This window comes from Schistocerca cancellata, chromosome 7 (assembly GCF_023864275.1).
Source record: "Schistocerca cancellata isolate TAMUIC-IGC-003103 chromosome 7, iqSchCanc2.1, whole genome shotgun sequence".
NCBI classification, from domain to species: Eukaryota; Metazoa; Arthropoda; class Insecta; order Orthoptera; family Acrididae; genus Schistocerca; species Schistocerca cancellata.
Window position 1 is genome coordinate 476919508 of NC_064632.1, and position 7604 is coordinate 476927111.

The 7604-nt window shown below is 45.7% G+C and overlaps 1 non-coding gene across 1 annotated transcript; it reads right to left on the minus strand.

Annotated features, from left to right (window-relative positions):
* Positions 1-751: 751 nt before the first annotated feature.
* Positions 752-826, minus strand: Trnat-ugu (transfer RNA threonine (anticodon UGU)). The gene has a single exon. It is a non-coding gene; the product is annotated as a tRNA-Thr (tRNA).
* Between the last annotated feature and the right edge of the window lie 6778 nt (positions 827-7604).

Here is a 7604-nt window from a genome sequence, read left to right on the forward strand (position 1 = left end):
GAACTCTTCAACCGCACTTGTTTATTTACCGCCCCGTCGCAGCCTGCAGACTTTTAAGTTAAATCCCTACGTTCATAATGATGTCAATCGTCACTTTGTGCATATTTATGTTCTGCTCCATGTTGAATGGACCCTCTTTGCGGTCAAATGCTTAAATCTTCAAGAATATGACTCCTTACTCTTCTGCGATGTTAGCCTCGAAATATTACACTAACACTACCTCTGTGAGACAATCACAAAAGAGCTGCCGAGAACGCAAGCACAATAAAACTAGATAGGCCACATAGACATATGTCCTAAGAAAAATAAATGAAATAAATGATCCTAAATGGAAGTGCATCCCAAGGTCGCTCGTGCATGCATGTAATGTCAGCTGCATAGTTTTTGAAACACACTTCGCAATTGCCTTGACGTAGCTGAATCCTGTGGGTGGTACTCTGTATTGTATATCAGTGTTAGTACTTGGCAGAGGATCCACGTGGGTGATTAATAAATTAGGCTAACTTTCAGAAGGAGTGTCGTTTAATCCATTTTTGACCATCTAGGTGCTGTTTTTCCAGCTGTATGCCGGCGAGATTCATTTGGCAACAACAACTATTTTCTCTATATATATATGAAGATAGTAACTGTTCTCGAAAGAACAGATACCATTTGTGACCGTGCAGCCTTTCTAGAATAAGTGATAATTAATTGAAACCCTCATGCGCCGGCAGGTGCTGTTGATATACCTCTTTGGGGATATCTGACAATGTGTCCCGACCGGGACTCGAACCCGGGGTCTCCTGCTTACAAAGCAGACGCTCTATCCATCTGCGCCACCGAGGACACAGATGAATAGCGCGACTGCAGGACTTATTCCTTGCACTCTTCCCGTGAGACCCACATTCCCAACTGTCCACAATCTACATACGTAATGTACCTAATAGATATTTGCCAATGCACTCATTACTCGCGCACACTAAGGTGACGATTCCCGTAAGAGTTCGGGCAACCTGTGCGCATTCGCACAGACGGAGGTCAATGGCTCGGTAGCCTTTAACTATATAGATGTGAAGATAGTAGCTGTTCTGGAAAGAACAGATACCATTGTTGACCGTGCAGCTTTTCTAGAATAATTGATAATTAATTGAAACCCTCAGCTGGGGACAGGAGTTGTTGATATACCTCGATGAGGACAGCTGAAAATGTGTGCCCCGACCGGGACTCAAACCCGGGATCTCCTGCTTGCATGGCAGACGCTCTATCCGTCTGAGACAACGACGACACAAATGAATAGTGCGACTGCAGGGACTTATCCCTTGCACGCTTCCCATGAGCGTATTGCTGTCGTGGTAGCTGTCTGCCTCTCAAAACCTCATTGTCACCAATTTAAACACTTATTCCTTCCTGATGAGCAGATAGGTATCGATAGAGGTGGGTATGCACACAATTTTTGCCTACAGTTCGAAGTTGTCACGCTACATCCGAGGGTTCAGTGGGAATTCGTTTCATTCTGGGAAGTTGCAGCTGTTCAGATGTGCAGGAATTATGAGGGATCGCGGCTGTTGCGCAGCTGCGCCTGTGCCCCACTGCTCGCTGGTTCCGTCTGGGCGGCCAACTGCTGCTGTGGCAGACAGAAGACAGCGGCCCTTCTAAAATTCCTTCCGAGCCATTTGCTAAATTCATAATTCGACCGAAGGAGGAATGCGGAGCGCACGCCGAAACAATTTGGGGCTCAGCGCTGCTGCGGGCAATTGCGTGAATAAAACGCTGCTCCCCCACTCCCCGCTCCACCCAATTTATAGGAAGGGGGGAGGAGGCATGAGTAAGGGAAGGGTTGCCAGACTAGGCGGCCCCAAGACTTTATCTGCCATAACGCGCCGCCTGGTCTACCCACAAGTGGCCACAACCCTGGCAGCGGCTCACATCCTTCGCCGTCGACGCGAGCTACTCTGAGGGAACTGGTTTCTCATAGCGTCCCGTCCACGCTTTGCAGCTGTATTAGCAAACACCCCATTTACGAACTTCTAGCATCTGCATGCAGTGTAATGTACATTACACATTTTTCGACATCTTCGGAAATGCCATTTTCGATTTTGTTGTGCAGATTTGAAAATTGTTCTCGGCTCGAAACTAGTCATCGAATGAAAAATAAAATATTTGCAACTTGGACTGGTTTTGCGTTCTATAGAAACACGCATTTGACGTGGGATCATCATGTGTGATGTGAGCATGTGGTTGCTACTGTTACTCTGCGCAACGGATTAATGTGAGATGTACCCTTTACCCTGTGGCTCCTGCAAGATGCAATTTCCACCCCCACACTACTACAGAAGACAGACAGACGCTCCTAACGTTCTGAAGAGAAATGCCTGAAACACTTTCAGCAATATATATCCTCTGGAGTCGTCTGCTGTAAGGAAATGACACACAAATTCACAAAATTTCTTACATTACTAGTGGGATACTTGGGTACTGGAGTAATGCTAGTTAGTGTAAGAAAAACATGAAACTAAGGAAAATTATTATTTATTTTTGCTAAAATTCTGAGAAATCACAATGGCACCTTAAGTTATGAACTGATTTCCGGGTTCTTTTCGGAATATGAAGTTACCTCTCAAGGACAGGATTCGCTAATGAAATTTCTATACAAAGTTTATGATTGTTATTGACTTGGCAGAATGGCTGAGATCCGTGCCGACTCAACTTGAATAATTAACCGTTAGAATGTTGCTAGGTACGGTCAAGGCTGTCGCGTGTGAAATGCAGTGAAGTGTACTGTTGTGGAGGAAATATGGGGCTCGCAAGAGCTGTAGCGCACAATACCATAAGCTGTGATGACTACTGTCTGCGCCGCTCGCTGCTGACAAATAAGATAACTGTCGTTCTATCTGGATTGACCTTCGCCAATCAAACTCTCCCTACGCCTTAATGAAGTCAAGGACTCCTATTCGCCCCTAGTCCAACTACTGGCGTGGTACACCGGTCAGATAACCAGTCCACTGCGATGCCACTCAAAAATTCGCTCGCCGGCGTTTAACTATAACTCTGTCCGTTCACACCGCACAATAGTGTGGCGGCCAACACAGTGAACAATGCTTAATCGCAAGGACTCAATATAGAGTCGCACTTCGATTCGTTCTCGACAGAGGTGCTCTCCCAGTGAAGTACTGAGGAGAGACTTGTTCCTTGCTCTTTGAGTACACGTACGAGTGCACACGCTCTCGTTACGTGTTCTCGCTCCAAGAGCGTCAATGGAACGACCCCTCTCCACGCCAGACGTGAAGGGGTATATCTTTCAGACTCTTCCATTACTCCTTCAGCTCAAGGCGTCAGAAATATCGTTGCCAATCAGCATTGCTCTTCTAAAATGGGAGAATGACGTTTCGTTTAAGGCGACCAATCCGGAAATCTGTAGTATCTGCGTTTAGCGTTTGCTGTCTCCCTGTGAAAATCTTTGAAACTGCGTGCTATGTGTAAAGAATGCGTAGGCTGGCCGCTCTAGCGGAATTTGCTTTTAAGCCGAACACGGTGTCGTCCTTTCACTCGGGCAAACGTTGTCTGCGCTACGGGCGGTCACTGGCCGACGTAGATGGGTTGGGACTGGCCTCCTGGCTGCGGTTGCCTCTCTTGAACTGAAAGCTCCTGTGACCGTCGTGTCTGGAATGTATGTGTGTACGCCAGCCTCGAGTATTTCAACCATGGTGCGCACTTGCGATTTATTAGTTATTTGCATATCGTTTACATGAATTCATACAACATTAACTTTATCTTATCGAGTTTGGGTTCGAATGAAGCGTCTTGATGTGCGGAATATGATTATGAGGGCTGAATATGTAAGCAATGAAGGTCAGGAGACCATGACATCTTACAGTGACAATGACACTACTCAATAAAAGGAAGTATTGAACTTTGGTGATGTTGTGAAGCAGGAGATGCGCGATCCGTTGTAAATTTCTCCATTTGTGTTAGGGACTGAAAACCCGTGAAGTTAAGATCACCCACAATTTTTTTTCTTTGGATTGATTACCATTTTCGGCAACCAGTCCAGCCATCTTCAGATCTAAGATACAAAACAGAATTTTCTTCATGTCATCAACATACAGCTTACAGAGATAATACTCGACCTTGGTTCAAGAGTATTTACAGGAATTAATTACGGAATACATACCATAAAGCGCTCTTATTTGGTGTTGGTGCCCTTAAGGCTTCACACATCGCTTAAACCTTCGTTAAAATGGCAGCATCCACAGATCAGATAATTAGAAACAGCTTCTCATCGTTCGTGGCCAGTGTAATTGAACGATGGTCATGAAACTGAGAATATACTTTAATATACAGAATAATATTTTCTTAAGGAACTATCCACTAAAATTATGAAATGTAAAGGATGTTGTCTTACCAAAGTAGATATGGCTTTACAGTTTAGTAGTTGACACAATCAGTATTTACAATATTTGATAACAGAGGTCGTCATATATATGTTGCTGTGACGTCGTACCTTTGAACACTATGGCAGCTGATGCTCATTGCAACATACAGCCTATACGAAATATACACACATGTAGTGAAATGGAGACACCACAAAGTTTGACACGTTGCTTGCGGTGAAGAGAGCTAGCTAGCGCTAGCAGCTAGCTATATAAATGACATATAATCTATGTGTTCTGATAACAATTTAAGAAACTGGATGCAAATCTAATTAAAACTAAATAGTTGACATCAATACAGCTCGTCTTATAGTTCAATCAAATATACTTTACTGATAATAACTAGCATGATAGGAATCTGCTGACTTTACATGAAACAAGTGATGTAATTTTATGCAATATTTGTATTGATGCTTTACAATGGATTGCCGACCTTAGCCACTCTCAAAATATTTTATTGTTAATAAATGTCTACACAACGAATGAAATTACACTCCTGGAAATTGAAATAAGAACACCGTGAATTCATTGTCCCAGGAAGGGGAAACTTTATTGACACATTCCTGGGGTCAGATACATCACATGATCACACTGACAGAACCACAGGCACATAGACACAGGCAACAGAGCATGCACAATGTCGGCACTAGTACAGTGTATATCCACCTTTCGCAGCAATGCAGGCTGCTATTCTCCCATGGAGACGATCGTAGAGATGCTGGATGTAGTCCTGTGGAACGGCTTGCCATGCCATTTCCACCTGGCGCCTCAGTTGGACCAGCGTTCGTGCTGGACGTGCAGACCGCGTGAGACGACGCTTCATCCAGTCCCAAACATGCTCAATGGGGGACAGATCCGGAGATCTTGCTGGCCAGGGTAGTTGACTTACACCTTCTAGAGCACGTTGAGTGGCACGGGATACATGCGGACGTGCATTGTCCTTTTGGAACAGCAAGTTCCCTTGCCGGTCTAGGAATGGTAGAACGATGGGTTCAATGACGGTTTGGATGTACCGTGCACTATTCAGTGTCCCCTCGACGATCACCAGTGGCGTACGGCCAGTGTAGGAGATCGCTCCCCACACCATGATGCTGGGTGTTGGCCCTGTGTGCCTCGGTCGTATGCAGTCCTGATTGTGGCGCTCACCTGCACGGCGCCAAACACGCATACGACCATCATTGGCACCAAGGCAGAAGCGACTCTCATCGCTGAAGACGACACGTCTCCATTCGTCCCTCCATTCGTCCCTCCATTCACGCCTGTCGCGACACCACTGGAGGCGGGCTGCACGATGTTGGGGCGTGAGCGGAAGACGGCCTAACGGTGTGCGGGACCGTAGCCCAGCTTCATGGAGACGGTTGCGAATGGTCCTCGCCGATACCCCAGGAGCAACAGTGTCCCTAATTTGCTGGGAAGTGGCGGTGCGGTCCCCTACGGCACTGCGTAGGATCCTACGGTCTTGGCGTGCATCCGTGCGTCACTGCGGTCCGGTCCCAGGTCGACGGGCACGTGCACCTTCCGCCGACCGCTGGCGACAACATCGATGTACTGTGGAGACCTCACGCCCCACGTGTTGAGCAATTCGGCGGTACGTCCACCCGGCCTCCCGCATGCCCACTATACGCCCTCGCTCAAAGTCCGTCAACTGCACATACGGTTCACGTCCACGCTGTCGCGGCATGCTACCAGTGTTAAAGACTGCGATGGAGCTCCGTATGCCACGGCAAACTGGCTGACACTGACGGCGGCGGTGCACAAATGTTGCGCCATTCGACGGCCAACACCGCGGTTCCTGGTGTGTCCGCTGTGCCGTGCGTGTGATCATTGCTTGTACAGCCCTCTCGCAGTGTCCGGAGCAAGTATGGTGGGTCTGACACACCGGTGTCAATGTGTTCTTTTTTCCATTTCCAGGAGTGTATAAATAACATCGCTAACACTATGGGCCACAGCTGAGGTGGAACTAATGAGAGAATATTTTTCTGTCATTTTGACTATTATGATAACAATAACTCATTACAAAATTATTAAACTTGAAAGGATGTAAAATGGCTCTGAGCACTATGGGACTCAACATCTTAGGTCATAAGTCCCCTAGAACTTAGAACTACTTAAACCTAACTAACCTAAGGACATCACACACACCCATGCCCGAGGCAGGATTCGAACCTGCGACCGTAGCAGTCGCGCGGTTCCGGACTGCAGCGCCAGAACCGCTAGACCACCGCGGCCGGCTGAAAGGATGTAAATGTGTGACAATGCACATGGTGAAAAAGTGGTATTTTTTAAAAACATATTATGCTACATGTCTTTTGTTTTATGGATGTTCACTCATAAGCAACATTATGAACTTTCATGGAGGTCCAAACAATATTAAGCAATTTTTATGTGCAGCATAGGCAACATAACGGACTCTGTGCAAATTGCAAAATGTATGAAAATATGTATAAAATAAATATATTATAAAAGAAACAATAACAAAAAGAGAAGTTAGCTCAATAGTTAGATGTTAACCAAGTCCATATATAGAAGTGCAACTTTTAGGTCCTTGGAGGTTATAGTCATCTTGTACATTCAATGTGCCATTGCTCATCAACGACATATTGTGGAAGGACTGCACAATCGGCATCAAATGCGAGAAATGAAAATAATGAACGCCTTTACCCAACGCTACCAAAATGATACTCCAGTATTTCCGTTGCTCTCGGATATGTCGATTAAAATTTAATACCTATCCAAGTTTTTTTCCAGTTTTTCACTGTGTGAAAGAGCTGTTATTACTGCTGAAAACTCATATGAGTAAATATTGGCTATCTGGTGTGGTGGAGGGTTTTCTGTTTTATCGACCTGAATGGTTAGTTTTAAGTGGTGGAGGTCCAATTCTAGCTCCTGAGCACTTGCTTCCCATACAGTATCAGCTCTTATAGTTTGGTTCGAGTGAACCCTTGATAAAATGGAGTCCAACTTAAATATCTCCGATTACAGCAAAACGTGCAGGGCATAAAGTGTTAATGCGGCTCTGAAGTTGCATCTGACTGCACTTCATCTCCTCTTCCTGCAACAGTCCAAGTTGCGCCGCTCCGAGCGTATAGTAATGCAATGGGCACTCAGCGTTAGGTCAAAGGGTAACCGAAGCTCCACCTCTCGTAATGTTAGTTAAACAAAGGTAAAAGCTCCACAGCATGTAATAAACAAAAA